The sequence below is a fragment of the Chelonia mydas genome, chromosome 1 (genome assembly GCF_015237465.2).
Source record: "Chelonia mydas isolate rCheMyd1 chromosome 1, rCheMyd1.pri.v2, whole genome shotgun sequence".
NCBI classification, from domain to species: Eukaryota; Metazoa; Chordata; order Testudines; family Cheloniidae; genus Chelonia; species Chelonia mydas.
Window position 1 is genome coordinate 301,074,618 of NC_057849.1, and position 15,946 is coordinate 301,090,563.

At 40.2% G+C, this 15,946-nt stretch overlaps 1 pseudogene; it reads left to right on the forward strand.

Annotated features, from left to right (window-relative positions):
- The first annotated feature begins 1,185 nt into the window (after window positions 1–1,185).
- LOC119566458 lies at window positions 1,186–7,538 on the forward strand (annotated as a pseudogene).
- Window positions 7,539–15,946: the final 8,408 nt, after the last annotated feature.

Genomic DNA, 15,946 nt, shown 5'->3' on the forward strand with positions numbered 1-15,946 from the left:
GTTCACTCCCCATCCTTGCATGCGGATTAAAACATGATATTTAATATTTAAAAATAACTTTGGGTTCCCTCCTCATTTGATTGAAATTTGTAGAGCTCAGCAGGAGACAAAATGCTCATCCATAACAGCTTTTTTACATTATTTTGAATTATATAACTATGTCATTTTACATTTGTAATGGACATGCCTGTAAAGTGGCATAAAAAGGCATAATCCATGATTAGCATAGGTATAAACATGGATTAGGGTTCTTGTTGCAGGTTATGAACTTGATTCTGATCTAATTTACACCCATTTTAACTGCATTGGACCACATCCTCGGCTGGTGTAAATCAGCATATCTCCACTGAATTTGGCCCCTTGACTCTCCTGGAATTAGTCCTGATTTAGTAACAGTTAATAGTTACTTATTAACATAGACTTGGACTCTATACATTTATTTTATAGGGAAGGGGCCCTGCTTAACACACACCCATATTCTGCTTGCATCTCTGCCTGGGAGCTGGTCATGAAACCTGATGGCAGCTAGCCATTCTTCGGTTTTGGAATGTCTTCTCTTTTCTCAGCACTGATCTGCTGGGTTTCTTTGCCTGAAGTTCTTTTTGTTTGTTCTTTTTGTTTGAAGTTCATTGGTGATATGACACCTAAATAAAAACCTCCTAAGAAATCCATCCAGAGAGAGCCTGAAGTCCAGGCCTAACGAACAGCGGGAGGCAGCTGTAAGTAGCAAGACTCCCACAACAGCTGTGCATTTTCTTTGTGCTCTGAAATAACCTCAGAGGAGTCAGGTGCTGTAGCATGTTCTGAAGAAGTCTCATTAAAAACAATTTTACTGGCCATAACTGCTATGGAAAAAAAGCTGAAGGCCAATTTTGATGCCTACAAGCAGCCAGGTTTTGAAACTGGAGACATTCACGCACTCAGTAGAGGAGAATTTCTAACCTGTGAGTAATTCACAAGAGGAATTAAAAGCTGAAATGGTTGCTTTCACACTGATTTAATCTACATTAACACACTGTTATCTAGGAAACTGGAGACTTCAGAGAACAGTTTACAATAAACTTCAGTAATTGGGCATTAAAGAACTAAATCCCGTACTAGAACCTATGGACAGTTGTGATGGGGTGTATAGACCCCCACAGATGAGGAAGTGCCAGACCCTTCCGAGCCTGTCAGTCATGTATGATGAAGGAGGCCTTTAAAAGGGAGGAAGCTATAGTCGGGGCAGATGAGCAGGATTGCCCTAAGAAGCAGACTGCAGGAGTGACTCCTGAAGCTGCGGAGGGAAATCCCAGCCAGGACTTTCACCCCAATCCTGAGGAGAGTACAGCTGACTCCCAGGGTAAGAGGGACAGACAGAGCCTGACTCACTATGCTGACACTAGACTATTGGCATCCTGTAGATTCATCGCCTCCTCCCCTTTCAGGGGCCACAGGGAGGGAATGTTCTCAAACGCATTGGGGTTTGTGACTTTCATTTCAAATCCCAATCCAGAGAGATTTAAGAAGGCCCACAAAGCGCAGGGCCTCCTTGCAAGTAGTAAGGAAGTGGGGCCTGTGCTGGAACCCTCCAGTGTCGATAATTGGGCATGGTCAGGTTCTCCCACCCTTTGAGGGAGGAACCGCAGGGGACTCTGTTACCGCAGTATTTTCAAATTATTATTAGAAATCAAAGTTTGATTCACCTCTGCAGCTATACAGTATATCCTTCCTCCCCAGGACACTTTCACTGATGCTGTTGCAACTGCTTCTTGAGAGTGTTTTCCATGCTCTTAATTATGCTTCTCATGAACGTGCTGTTTCATGATGTCTACCAGAGAGTACTTCTGCTGGGAGTCAGAACAGGGTCCAGATTCAGTGGTGAATGTAATAACAATGGAAGAGCAGTCTGTGGAGAGAAATGGCAGGTAGAATGGTGCTGTTGGCCACAGTGATCAAGAAGGGAGGTGTGAGGAATGTTTGGAAGAAAGACTAAGAGCCATGTTTTAGCCACATTGAACTTGACCCCAACAGCTAAACATCCACAAGGAGATGTCAGAGAGACCGGCTGAGATTTTAGTTTGGCAGAAGGAGACAGAGTAAGAACAAGAGAAGAGGACCAGTGACACAAGTCTGTGGAATACCCACAAAAAGCTGGAGGGGGGAACAGAAGGATCCTCAGAAGGACACGCTAAAGGAGTGATTAGCGAGATAGGACAACCAGGGGAGGACAGAGTCACAGAAGGCAAGGTGAGGAAAAGATTTCAAGAAGAGGCGCATGGTCAGCTGTGCCAAAGACAGCTGACAAGTAAAGGAGGATGAGGATGGATTACTTGTTCTGAGGTTTAGGTAAGAAGTAGTCATTGGAGATTTTGGCAAGAGTGTTTTCAGATGAATGCAAGGGGCAGAAGTCAATAGAAGAGGGACTAAGATGGAACTGGAGTAGAGGAACTCTAGACAGTGATTGTAAAAGTCATGTTCAATTAACTTAGACTCAGAGATTAAAGGGAAATTTATTGAATTGGAGAAGGAACTCATCATAATAGTATTCCCCTGTCTGAATGGAAGAAAATGTTTTGGTTTTCAAATGCACTTCTAACTTAGGCTATGTCTACACTGGAGACCTTACAGTCGGAGAGAGCTCTCACATTGACATAATTAAACCACGCCCAACAAGCGGTAGTACCTATGTCGGTGGGAGATGCTCTCCTGAAGAGAAAGCACTGTGCACACTACCACTTATCCCGGCGAAACTTATGTCATCCAGGGGTGTGGTTTTTTCACATCCCTGGGTGACGTAAGTTTTGCCAACATAAGTGGTAGTGTAGACATGGCATTAGATACCCAAGTCACCAGAGAGGTGTCTGCAGTTGTACAAAATTTGAAGCCTCTTGACTATCACTCTAATATGGACCATTCTATGAAGTCAATAAGTTTAGAGAAAGCTAAATTGTTATTTAGTTCCTGTGAGGAATGCTTGTAATGCTGCCACTAAGCAATCAGCACCTACTGTATAATAAAAATGCCTTTCCAACCAGTTACTAGGCTAAATAACAGAAGTATTAGGGATAGACTTCAGTGTAAAAGGAACTAAACTTATAATTTGAACAAGTTATTTATCAGGACATCTTTGAAAGAAAAGGTTTTACTCATCTCTTTAATGAGGAGCATTTGCTTTGTCGGAAAGACTCAGGTGTTTCAGAGGTGTTAAGGCCAGACGGAACCACCAGGATAACCTAGCCTGACCTCCTGCATAACACAGGCCATAGAATTTCATCCATAATTCCCACACTGAATCCATCAATTTGTGGTTGAACTGCGCATAGGTTTCAAAAAAAGACGAGTCTTGATTTAAAGACTTCCAAGTGATAAAAAAATTGACCACATCTCTGTGTAAATTGTGCCAATGGTTAATTAGCCCCACTGTTTTATTTCTGTGAATGGTTTTCCCCTAACTGTGGGCTTCCAGGTCTGTAGGTTGGCATTGCAGATGTATGCACAGTATATGGGATAAAAACTGGGCTGGGCAAATATTGAGAATATTCATATTTAAGAGGATGATTATTCTACTCTTGCCAGGAATCACAGCCTGCAGCAAAGCTAGTCTCATCAGTACAGCTGGCCTGCAACAGCTGCCTGATTAGCCACGCAACCTGCTTGGCTGCTGAGGCAAGCAGGCTGGCTCTTAAGCCAGCAACAGCAGCAGCAAGTTGGCTTCTCAGTGCTCATGCCCACCACTGTGCCTGCTCCTGCATTACCTTGTTCCTGCTGCTCCTGCCTTGCACCCACTCGTGCCTCTGTCTGTTTCCTGCCTTGAGCTCCTCTTTCCCTGATATCCTGCTCACTCAAGTTCCTGACCTCTGGCTTTGACCTGTGGCTCTGGCTTTGGCTCCTGACTACAAACTCTGGCTCGACTGCCTGGCTCTAGCATCCAGTTCCTGACCTCCAGTTTTGACCCCTGGCTTTGGCAACTGACTACAGCTCTGACTCCGGCCATTAGGCCTGCTGCCCACTCCAACCACTAGGCTAGATCGCCCTCATCCCGGTTGTCTGACAGCTATGGTGCTTGAGGATGTTACTTAGTTAAACAGGGATAATGGTCTCCAAGAACATTTTGTCAGAATTAAGGCAGAGGACAGATTATGGGGCAGATCCCCACCAAGTGTAAATCTGCATAGCTCCATTCATTTCTGTTCACCTACATCAGCTAACATTATGGCCCTATGCATATAAATGTTTTTCATATTTTACAATACAAAATCAGGAATTGGAGGCTGTCTACAATGTCAGAAACAATAAATCAGGAACTTTTGAGTAGGCAAAACACGTTAACATTTTTCCTTCTGTTTTGTCAAATTGGCTAGATGGGTCTACTTATCAGGGTTCTAAATTCAATTATATGTTGCATTTCATTACCAGATAAACACACTATCTTGGAATATTGCTGGTTTTGAGTTTTCTTTCTGAAGTCTTATGCCATAGACTTAATCCTGAAAACTTGGATGATGTGATTACACATAGTAACTCAACTATTAAAAATAACTTTAAATGTGGGCCCTCAGGAAAAGGAAATAGCCATCTGTTGTGTATTGATTTGGATCTATATGTTAAGATGATTTCAGATACCCTAATATACGTTATGAGCCAAAAATCCAAATAGTGGACTTATATATTTTTGTTAATGCTAAAGCTGAAAGAAGAAAGTTGTCCCACATTTTATCTCACTTAGAAGTGGCTCGAGTTCATAATAATTTTCTGGTCTGTGAGATTCTGATTACCATAACAAGAAAAGAGATGACCAAGTCTGAGGACAGTCAAGGACTTTTTTGGACTGATACAACTTCTTCTTCTTTTCCTTCTTCTCAAAGCATCTTTACAGACATGGGGAGAAATGCAGCATCACCATTTATTCCATGGCTTGTCCATGGGTTGTTCGTCCATTAAACCCAGCCTGGTCATGTTCCAGCATACACTGTCCCGCCATCCAGTTTGTGGTCAGCCTCTAGGTCCGACTGACCTTCCTTCTGTTTGCATTATTTTCTTTGGCAACCTATCATCTGTCTTCTAGAGTGTCCCCACCATTGTAATATTTCGATTGCAGCCAATCCATACCCTGATATTGCATACTACTCTCCTTCTAATTTCTTCATTTGTCTTAAAATCATTCTGCTTTACATCCGCTGTCTTCTGAAGAACTCTCATCTCTACTGCTTCCAGCCTTCTCATGTCAATTTCATTTGATACAGCTGTTTCCAGACCATAGAGTAATACTGTTAGTACACTGGTTTGATAAATTTTCACATTGGCACCAAACATAATGTTTTTAATCAGCCCATAATTTCATTCGACAATTGACCACATCCACTCAGTTCGGCAGCTCATGGAAAAATGCAAGGAATACAAAGTACTATTGTGTATTTCATTTGTTGACTACAAAAAAGGCATTCAACTTGGTGGAGATTAATGCTGTACTCCATGCACTCAACAAAATCGGAATCGACCCGAGGTACGCTGACCTGCTGGAAGAAATTAACTGCAATTGTTCAACAGTGATAACATTATTCAATGTCCTGTGCATTAATACTATACATAGAGGAGTCAGACAAGGCGACACAATCTCACTGAAGCTGTTTGCAGCAGTACTGGAGTCACTGTTTTCAAGAAATTGAACTGGGAAGAGGGAATCAGAATTTGCGGAGAACAGTTAATGCATATTCTCTTCGCTGATGACTGTGTAATATTGGCAAAGGACATAGCAGAACTGGAGAACAAATTGCAGCAACTGCAAACACTTTTGCATGATATCGGGTTGGAAGTGAACATGTTGAAGACTAAGTGGATGCGGAATGAGCATTGTGCAGCAGAAATCATCACTGTAAATGTGAAAGTAACCAAGGAGGTTGACAAATATATTTATTTGGGTCAGCAGCTGAACAGAGACAACTTATTTGAAGGGGAATGCAGTAGGAGGAGAAAGGCAGGATGGGCAAGTTTCAGCAAAATAAAGACATCTCTAATGGATGATGAACTGCCCATGAAGAAAAGGAAAAAACTTTTTAACTCCACTGTTCTGCCAGAAATGATATATGGAGTGGAAAGCTGGTCAACAATGAAAGTGGAAGAAGAAAAATTCACTGTCACCCAGAGAGCAATGGAAAGGTGAATGTGCAAGATATCACCCAGTGATCATATACTGAATGAGAATATCAGAAGGCATACAGAGGTGACAGATGTAGTGCAGGCAATGTACGACGCAGATATGGGCAGGCCATCTAGTCCGCAGGCAAGAAAATAGGTGGACAACCCGCATCAGTGACTGGATCCCCAGAGACCACAAGCGACCGCTGGGCAGACCGAAAATGCAATGGGCTGATCCCATGACAAAACTCTTTGGACAGAAATGGAAAGAACATGCTTCCAACAAAACAGAATGGTGGGCATCAACTTGCGTTCATGGAGGGATGGACAAGGACAAGCCGGAAAAAAGTGATAATTTCAGTGCAACACTAGTAGCTAAAGTACAGCTCCTTTTAACCTTATCCTTGATGGAACCATCAATCTTCCTACGTACACATAAGATTTTACTTCTTCTACAAGTTCACCATTGTTGCATTTCAACACTTTATCTGTTGTCCCTTTTCAAAGATGCAACCACTTTTTCTTCTTGACATTTATTGTAAGTTCAAGTCGACTACACCAATTTTCCAAGATCATGAAGAGTACCATCATTAATTCAAACTTGTCTGCCAGTTGTACAATGCCATCTACATCAGCTAAAGAGCTTAACTTTAGATCACCCAATGTCACACTCTCCAACTCAATCTACCATTCTTAAAGTCCAATTTAAAAACATGATGAAAAGCTATGGTGATTCCATGCCCCTTTGTCTTACACCAGATTTTGACTTGAACCAGTTGCTTAATTTTCCACCAATTTTTACGGCACTCCAGGAGTCTTTGTAAATAAGTTTTATAATTGCAGTTATCTGGAACTCCATAGGATTTTATTACTTTCCATAATGATTCCCTCCAAACTGAATCAAATGCCTTCATGAAGTTGATGAAAACAGCAAACATATTTAATCCCGATTCTTGCTTTTTTCCATCAGCTGTTGGAGGTGAATATCTAACCAGTGCAACTTTGGCCTGGTCTGAAGCCGCACTTTCCCTCACCCACTACTTCCTCTAAATCTGTTGACAATTACTTTCATCATGATTTTTCCCCAGTACTGATAACACGCTATATCTCTATAATTATTCAGATTGGCAAAATCTCCTTTCTTCAGGATTGGTACAACTGTTGCCTTTAGCCAATCACCTTGTACCTCATCTTGACCCCATATCTTCTTATATATCTTTCCTAATGCTATGATAGCACTTACCTTGCCAGCTTTTCGCAGCTCAGCTGTTATATATTGTCTGTTCCTGCAGCTTTTCCATTTTAACTACTTCACCACTCTTTCTCTTTCTTCTTCTGATGGTGGTTCAGTGCTGATACCTCATTCTGCCTTACAGGCTGCCCTGTCCATCTGCACATTTAGAGTGTTTGCATTTGGATAAACTACAGGTTCCAGCATTTTGTCAAAATGCTCTTTTCATACTTACAGCCCTTCTTTGGCATTTGTTGCTGGTTAATCTGTAGCCTTTCTTGCTGCTTACATTGTTATTCTGAATGTGCCATACAACTTAATCTTTTTGTGTTTTGTTTTAATATCTTGTTTTCTTGATGCCTCTTCTAGTTGTTCAACCTCTTCTATCCAGAACTTTTTCTTGGCCAGTCTTTGTGATCTCTTCAGTGCTTTGTGCAATACTTTTACTTTTTCAGCTTTCCCAGCAGTCTTGGCTTGTTTACACTTTACAAGAAAAGTTCTTGTTTCTTTCTTTGTCCAGCTTTTCCTTGTTTGCTTATGCCTTCGAATAACTTTCTTCACTGTATTGTGTATTATTTCTTTGAATATTTCTCAGCCAGTCTGTATTGAGATTTCTTCATCATTGCAAATTAATGGCCTGAAATGCCTGCCAAGAATCACTTTGTATGCCTCCATCACAGAGCTATCCTTTACCGAGATGAAATTTGGCTCCAGTTGCACCCATCGTTGTCATGGACCTTAACTTAATCTTAATCTTCCCGATTAGTAGTTCATGACCAATGCCACACACGGCACTTCTATAGACTTGAACATCCAACAGTGACCTTCTGTGCCTTTTACTGATAATAATATGGTGAATCTGGTCTTTGGTTTGACACACTGGTGAACTTCAAGTAACTTTATGCATATGTTTGTGAGGAAACCAAGTACCACCAATAATCAGATTGTACATCTCACAGCAAGTTCTGAACTTTACCTCATTGTCGTTTGCTGCCCCAGTACAGTGTGGTCCAGCTCTATTCATTTGCCTACCATATCCGCTACCCACCTTTGCATTCATATTTCCAATTATCAAAATCATATCATGATAAGGAACTCTGTCTACAATGCTATCCAGCTGTTGATAAAATCCATCCTTCTCTTCCTCTTTTGCTGCTTCTGTTGGTGCATAATAGCAGATCACAGCTATGCATAATTTATTGTAGGCAGTAGTAAATCTTGCTATGACAATCTGCTCAGACATTGGCTTCAAGCTCTTCATTGAAATAACTGTTCTCTTGTCCACAGCTAAAGCAACCCCATCTCTATGCCTCACTTGTCCATTTTAATATCTGGAATGAAGGAAAGTATAATTTTCAACTGTGAACTCTTCTATACTCAGCCAATGTGTCTCCTGTATAGCAGCAAAGGAAACTTGTAATTTCCTTAACTCCTCCGCTACTAGCTCAGTCTGACCTGGAGTAAATAGAGTTTACACGTATTGCAGCTCGCAACACGTGTAATATGTTCAGCCGTTATCTGAAAAGCATGACCAATTCCATTTGCTAGGCTTGATAGGGCTAAATCCACATAAGTCAGTCTGGTTTGCTGTATTGTTTCTATATCAAGTTTTGGATATAATGACTCATTAGGCCAATCTACCCAATGCAGCTCATAACATACTAGGCTGCTAGGAACAGGTATCAGCAGTTCCACCCTAGTCCACTTGCCTTCTAAGGCAAATGAGTTTGCACTGGTTGGACTTGAAATTAGTGTTCTCTTTCTCCTAAACAGACTTGCCTAAAGAGGCTAAGTGAGCCCTGTCTGCCCTGGCTTGAAATCTGAGTTTCCCTTCTAGATTCAGTTAGTTCATAGCATCTTATTCCATAATATTCAGTGCAACCCTTCTGGGATTCTTCAAGACAGAGTACTCTCATCAACCACACAGGAGATTTGCCCCTACAGTGTTGTATCCCACTGATACATCTACTATTTTTTAATTGATCTAGGTTGTTGCAATCATGAAGTGTGCACTCTCTAAGAGTCCTGAATGTTAAAACTGCCACTGACCAATGTGTTGACTACATTTTTCATTCTTTTGGACAAAATATTATTGATCATATCATAATTTAGCCACAGAACGGAGAGCGACAAAGTTAGTAACTTGTAGAACATTTAGTAAACAGCTGGTAAACAAAGCCCTGAAGCAGAATGTAGCTTCATGAGAAAGACCAATGCAAGATAATATAGAATCTAAAATGGGTGATCACAATAAAAAAGACTTCCAGCATCCTGATCTCTTGAAAGTTAGGCCAGAAATATTAAATACTTCAGGTCAAGTTAATTCCTGATGAAGCTCCACTGACTTCAGATTAAAGTTCTTTGTTATTCTAAGGGTCTGAATTTATCCTGTTGCTTCTTTGAGTATAACTTGAAAAAAATTAGTAGTTATAAATAGTTGAGAGCACAGCTTTCTAAGTTCTGCTCTTGGCAAAATCACAAAGATCAGAGTAAAGATAAAACTATGCAATCTGTAGGAGGAGCTTGAAGACTCTGTTACAAATAAGGGCACAAGCCTTTAAACGAGCCTTATTTGTTTTTCAAGGTCAATCTGATTTCACAATCGTCATCTACAAAGCTGGGTTCTTGGCCACAAGTATTTGCTCGCTGTTCACTTCAGTTCAAAATAGAGTCCTGGCCAGAACTCTAGGATTACTTCTTTCTACAACTAGAGCATTACTCAGACAGGGAACAAATAAAAAATATCAGCTTTGTTTAGCCTTTGTTCATTAAGATATTGGATAATATGCCTGAAGATATGCTGTCAGTAAAACATTATCAAGAAAAACATGTTATAGTTAAAACCTATAAATCACTCATTATTTTGATTTGATCTTAGGAAAATTTGGGAAGAACCTTTTTTTTAACAGTGTCAGTATCTAGGTCAAATCATTACCAAAACGTTCAGATATTTTGACAGACAAGAGGATTAAGCTAGGATTGGAGCATCCTTTTCTGTCCCTTATTTTCTATTTTCTTCCATCTAGAGAAAGCAATGAGTCAAATTCTATGATGTTTCAATTCCACTGAAGTGAAGGGATTGCAGAGGGGTATAAAAAGTGCAGGTTGGTCTGTTAATTAAATGGCAGCAAGAGCAGAGCTCCTGTGGATTTCTTGCTGAATTTACTGGGGAGGCAGGAGGTTTGCACCCATTTTGTCTGATATTTAATGATCTATCTTAATTTTGCATTTATTACTGTAAATTGACATACAGTTATAACAAATGCAGGGGATGTTGCGAAGGCCAAAAGTATAACTGGGTTAAAAAAAGAATTAGAAAAGTTCATGGAGGATAGGTCCAGGATTGGCTATTAACCAAGATGGTCAAGGATGTAACCCCCATGCTCTGCGGGTCCCTAAGCCTCTGACTTCCAGAAGCTGAGACTGGACATCGGGGATGGATCACTCAATAATTGCCCTATTATGTTCATTCCTTCTGAAGCATCTGGCACCAGCCATTGTTGTAAGACAGGATGCTGGGCTAGATGGACCCATTCGTCTGACCCAGTATGGCCATTCTTACGTTCTTATGATTACTTACGGTTATTTATGAAGTCAGTTAACAGGTACAACAACATTTGACCGAATGACTGAAAAGGTATCACAACTCCTGCTGCACAAACTTTTTACCTTCTTTTACTGCAGAGAAAACACTGCAATCTAAAGACTGGATTCAAATCCCACTGAAGTCAATGGAAGTCTTTCCCTTGACTTGAGTGGACTTTGGATTAGGCCCAAATATGGAAGAACAAATTCGACATACATTTATCCTGCCAAATTTAGATATCTTTATTCACAATGAAGACAATCCCATGGAGAGTTTTCTGAGTAGAGACTGAGTAAAAAAAAAAGAAGACCTTATATTTTGGCCCATTGAGGCTTTCAAGTTGTTCTAAAATAAAGAGTTTAATAAAATGAGGTAGAAGCAAATGATGCGAAGTTGGGGTTCTCAGGTACACAATATTCCCAGTTGCCACTAAAGCCGCAGGCAGAGGTTTGGTTCTTTAAAACACTACTTTCCTGAATAGGCACTGAGATCTAATGCTTTATATTGACACACTGCAGTGCATGGATGGTATTTCTTGATGGAGTTTAATATTTGTACCTTTACCTTAATGATGCTAAAAAAAATAAAATTAGAAAACAAATTGGCTGGCAGCAGATGAAATTAAGAGAAAACCGATTATTATGAAGACTGGGTTGTTAAAAACTATTTTTTGCCTGATTTTTATAAGTGAATGTCTCTCTCCAATTATTGTTACAGCCTGCGTTGGTAATGGCAGTACTCAGCTTTGCTCAAGTTAATGTAATCGTTCTAGTATGACAGAAATATGGACAATGTGAGATACATGGTCATAGTCCACTCCAAATTATTTCCTTTGCCTAGTGAATGTAAAAGTCTGCAAGCTGTTGCAAGGGACAAAAAAATGCATTAAAAATAAAAGTTCAGACTGTAAACAACCACCCGAGAGACTCAAGCCCAGAATACAGAAGGCAGTGGGTGGAGGCAAGTGGAGCAGTCTACTACCAAATATAGGCAAAGGGAGGGTACTGAGAAAGTCACAAAATGGCTTGAATTAGAGTGGTCCAAGTAAACCTGGACAGGGGGAGAACAATCAAATATCAGTATCCAGGCTGCAGCGGCTGTGAACCTATGGCCATGATTTGTGGACAGACTTTCTGCTAGTCCAGTGAGCAATGGTGCATCACAAGAATAGAGAAGAATCCACAGTACAAATGCTTTTTCATATAACTAGTCCCACAGTTACAGTTGAAGATGAAACCCAGGGAACACTGCCCTTCTGATTTAAGGTTCTTCTGATTTATTGCGAGCACCACACACTAACTAGAAAGAGAAAGAGAGGGTGGCATTAAAAGTGATGTTAGATATAAAAGAAGGAAGGAACTTTGTAGGCAGATGTTGGTGTGGTGAGTTCACCCTCACTGATCATACACACAACAGAAAGCTGGAATACTTACACAAACCCAGACTGAAACCAGCATTCAGTTACAGACTCACGCACCACTGAACCCACAAAGAAACTGCAGAATCCCTAGTGTAACAGAGACCTGGACCAGCCATGTCGAAAGGACTCTCCACACAATCGAGGGTTAAGTGGATGAGAAGTGGTGGAATTTCATTTCAAAGATCGTATTTCCGCTTCTGTTTTTTAACATAACTAACCAAAGGTTCTCTTGATTAAGTCTCCACGCTCTAGTCAGACATCAGGTAGCCATATTTTAGATTTTAGCTAATGCATGCTCTCCTTCGTAAGTCGTAGAAAACTGGCCTAAGAGAGATTTAAAATAAGTTTAAGCAATTGATTTTGATATTCTAAACTTGTCCCTTTGGGACCAATCCATTCAAGTAGCAGGGATAACACTCTTAAAAGTGCCTTAAGGGCAAGTGCATCCTTTCAAGTGTGATAAATATATTAGATACTAAAGAATTGAGTCTCTCAGTCTCTGCCTGTGGCACATAATAGTCTAGTCTCCTGCGGGCTGTAATACTTTAGTCTGATTTCAGTTGTTGGGTTTAGTGTGCAAGTGCTGAATGGTGTTGGAGGCGTGTGATATGGAGGAGGTCAGACCTGATGATCTGGTGGTTCCATTCTGGCCTTATCACTAAGGTTTTATGGCTCTCTGACCATGAAGCTTCCAGACACAGTCACTACATATATATGTGCATTCACTAATACAGCAGTAATGGGAACACGTACAAAACACCATGTGCGAGCAAGAGGAAAATACATTAGCCCTGCTACCATGCTGAGGAAGACAGGACAATAAAAAGTTGGGAAATACCTTCTCTTTCTGCTTCCCCTTGTAAATGCAACTATGTGACACAGTCAATATGTACACAATCACTGCAGTCTTCTCCAGACGTAGAGAGGTTCAAAAATACCAGCTGCCAATGCAGTGTGTGTTGTACAAGTGATCATCACAGAATGCCCAGCCAACTACCCAACTGTGGTGCATGCATAGAAATAGCCATCTAATTACTACTACCAGATACAGTCCTATACAAATGCCAACCAGCAGGGTAGACACAACACCAGCCTATTTAGAAGAAACTGACTTCAGAGAAAAATCATTCAGTGAGCTGTGCTGCTCATCATCAGGCCCAAATAAATTTGCTGGCTCTTCATAGCCATCCAGAGGTTAGGGTGCCCCTAACAGCAATGCCTCCTGTAGTGGAATGTTGCATAGCACTGCAACATTTTGTGTAATTCCAACAGTGAGAGCACACAGTAGAACAATTAATAAGCATGGGGGAGGGAATCTAAACTTGAGGGAGGTGAGTTTGCCACAAGAAGAGAAGATTAATTGACTCAGTAAATAACATTGCCATGGGAAGGGATCCCATCTGTAAATAGTTTAGAAGGCACAGTGCCTGTGATAGAGCTTTGTTCATTTTCAAAGCATAATAAGATCAATAGAATTTTTCGCTAATGTCTATCAACATAAGAGCCTGGCCGTTCTTCAAATTCTTACTCTTCCCTGTCGTTCTGTGTGGCCTATTTTGCATCTTTGTTCTACAGTGCTTGTTATACAATCAGTGTCTGCCATTGATCCTCGTATTGTGTAACACATAGTTGCTGCAATCATCACGGTATTTCTGTTAAACCCCAGATAATATGTATTTTCAAATCATTCATGTCCATAGCAAAGCAATTTTATTCATTTAGCAGAGGGGATAGACCTTCACTTGAAAGCAGCTCTTAATGTGGGCTGAGAATGGGAAGGTTAATATTTATTTACACAGATTTTTTTCCCCATACTCTTTAAAGACATTGATGTTATTGCTAAGCTTTTCATTTAGAATGAGTCATGGCTGTGGCTTGATATTACAGAAGGGATTCCTATCTGGACTCCTTACAAAGCAAACATTTTTTATTTATATTTGAATCAGATGCAGGAAGAGCTTAGCAACTTCATTTCATTAACTGTAAACAACCCAGCTCCTCCCAACCTGAAATTTAGTACAGATTTACAAATAACATTCTGTGGTTTGTTCAAAAGAATAAGGTAACTATTCCTGAAAAACAAACTGTTGATTCAGCACAGGGGATTATTACTGCAAAAGTCAAGAGGAAATCCCAGAAATGAGAATGAGACTGTAATGACATGAAATAGGTCAAACAGGCAAAAGGTGGTGGGTGTGTTTAATTTTTCTTCTTTGGATACAAAGAAATAAATGTAAAGTCAACAGTACAGGCTTTGATTGGAATGAGCATCCCATTAAAAATAACATTTTGTAAAAATATTACCCTTTAAACTCTGTTCACTGTGGTCATACTTATAATAATCTGGAATAACACAGGTCAACAGAATGTTAATTGAATTTGCAGATGATACTAAACTGGGTGTGCTATGAGCACAGGGACCTAGAAAGGAAAGTGGGCAGGAAATGATTCAGTGTGGAATAATATAAACTAGTATAATGAGGGTGAAATTATCCAAGGGAGGAGAAATGTTTGGAAAGTAGAAGAGCTGAAAAAGACAAGGGGCTTGATCTTCTAATCTGGCTGAATTGCACTCGGCACAATACCTGGTTTTGGGAGCAAAGGTGGTTTTAAACCTCTTTTATGCTTATCTGATCATGAGACCAGCTGGTACCAATTTGATGTCCAGCATAATGCTGAGCAGCCTAACAGTCAACGACAGTTTTGGATGCCCAACCCATGTAGAACAAGGCCCTTGTTAGGTGAGCCCCACTATTAAAAAGTGATCTTCTGAAACAGATGAGTGTTGTTGCTTGCATAGATGTTTTACTTCATGAAATGTTCACTTTAAATATGAACATCTAGTGTTGTATAGATATTAAAGTAAAATCACAGATGCTTTGATCTTTTTTCCCTCTTAGTAAATATCACAAAATACTGTAGTTATTCAAGGCCTGATTTTGATCTCACTGACAATGATGTAAATCAGCAGTGACTCCACTAAAGTCAACACCAATGTAAAACTTCTATAAATAAGATTAGAATAAGTCTGTTATAAGTTGTTCTCTGTAAAATATGTGTTTATCTGTGACAGCCAAGCAAGCATTGCTCATGAAACCAGTGAAGAGGAAAAAGAGGTCTTCCAAAACAATTTTATTTGAAAAGGCTCCAAGTTATACATTCCAGCAGTTTAAACAAGGGTCCCTTAACCGGAATGGATTTATATGCCTCTGCATGATGGGCTCAACATTCAACTTCACTGAGTTTACCATTCAATCCTTCCTACTCTTTATGAACTTTTTTGTAAGCATCAATATTTACAATGCAGATATTGGGTTCATTTGATGTAGTGAAGGACTGGAACTAAAATAATGAAGGCCTTATTCAGCAAGTTGGGGAGGGTCATAGTGTGAAGACATTTGACAGGGATAATTCTCTAAATACACTTGGGGTTGAGGGCTACCAGAAGGTCATGTTTTCATTCTGGAGAATTTTAGATTATTTCCATCTTAGAAGAAAAAGGGGTAAGGAAGGACGAGCTATTAATTAAGGGACTGGACTGGGGTTAAGGAAATCAGGGTCCAGTTCCTTGTTCTTCTGGAGACTTGTGTGA